The 1,543-nt window shown below is 55.3% G+C and overlaps 1 protein-coding gene across 3 annotated transcripts in view; it reads left to right on the forward strand.

Moving 5' to 3' along the window:
* The window catches only part of LOC310956603 (dual specificity protein kinase CLK4-like), a 14,118-nt gene extending 13,034 nt beyond the window's left edge, over positions 1–1,084 (forward strand). For all 3 annotated transcript variants that reach the window (XM_083926893.1, XM_083926894.1, XM_083926895.1), the window contains one exon: positions 1–1,084. This exon is cut by the window's left edge. The gene's annotated coding sequence lies outside the window, so the exon portion shown is untranslated.
* The last annotated feature ends 459 nt before the right edge of the window (positions 1,085–1,543 follow it).

Raw genomic sequence — 1,543 nt, forward strand, 5'->3', positions numbered from 1 at the left:
AGGGCGGGGCTAGGGTTTGATTGACAAGTCGTCGTGCCAGTGACAGGGTAGAGGTCTGGAGATACGTTTACACGACTCTGCGTACAATTAAAGAGCCGTGAACTTGTTTTTGAGTGTTAAAGTCTCGGGAGTTTTACCCTCTCACAGTGTTTTCACTTCATCACACCTGAAAATGTCTCAAAGCTAATGTTAGCTAGCTAACAAAGCTAATGTTAGCTAGCTAAAAAAAGGGGTCGTCCATGTGTTTCCCCGGGACCTTTTTTCGCTTTTTCCCACAAAGGGTAGTGTTTTCCCCGGTCCCATGAGCCTTTGCTGATTTAATTCAGCATTGTATCAGAGTTCGGGGTCAGAGGTCAGGGTCAGAGGTCAGGGGTCAGGGTCAGAGGTCAGGGTCAGAGGTCAGGGTTTGAGCCTACGTGGAATTTGGCACCGATTGTGGGAACAAAGGACCCTGGGAACATAGGACCCTGGGAACATAAGACCCTGGGAACATAGGACCCGGGGAACATAAGACCCGGGGAACAAAGGACCCGGGGAACATAGGACCCTGGGAACATAAGACCCTGGGAACATAGGACCCGGGGAACATAAGACCCGGGGAACATAAGACCCGGGGAACATAGGACCCTGGGAACAAAGGACCCTGGGAACAAAGGACCCTGGGAACATAGGACCCTGGGAACGTAGGACCCGGGGAACATAAGACCCGGGGAACATAGGACCCTGGGAACAAAGGACCCTGGGAACATAGGACCCGGGGAACATAGGACCCGGGGAACATAAGACCCGGGGAACATAGGACCCTGGGAACAAAGGACCCTGGGAACATAGGACCCTGGGAACAAAGGACCCTGGGAACATAGGACCCTGGGAACATAGGACCCTGGGAACATGGGACCCGGGGAACACAGGACCCTGGGAACAAAGGACCCTGGGAACACAGTACCCTGGGAACAAAGGACCCTGGGAACAAAGGACCCAGGGAACATAGGACCCTGGGAACAAAGGACCCGGGGAACATAGGACCCTGGGAACAAAGGACCCGGGGAACATAGGACCCTGGGAACACAGGACCCTGGGAACAAAGGACCCTGGGAACACAGGACCCTGGGAACAAAGGACCCTGGGAACATAGGACCCTGGGAACACAGGACCCTGGGAACAAAGGACCCTGGGAACACAGGACCCTGGGAACAAAGGACCCTGGGAACACAGGACCCTGGGAACAAAGGACCCTGGGAACAAAGGACCCTGGGAACACAGGACCCTGGGAACAAAGGACCCTGGGAACATAGGACCCTGGGAACACAGGACCCTGGGAACAAAGGACCCGGGGGACAAAGGACCCTGGGAACAAAGGACCCGGGGAACATAGGACCCTGGGAACATAGGACCCTGGGAACAAAGGACCCGAGGAACAAAGGACCCTGGGAACATATGACCCTGGGAACATAGGACCCTGGGAACATATGACCCTGGGAACAAAGGACCCTGGGAACATAGGACCCTGGGAACATGGGACCCGGGGAACAAAGGACCCTGG

Source organism: Echiichthys vipera (assembly GCF_963691815.1).
Source record: "Echiichthys vipera genome assembly, chromosome: 14".
NCBI classification, from domain to species: Eukaryota; Metazoa; Chordata; class Actinopteri; order Perciformes; family Trachinidae; genus Echiichthys; species Echiichthys vipera.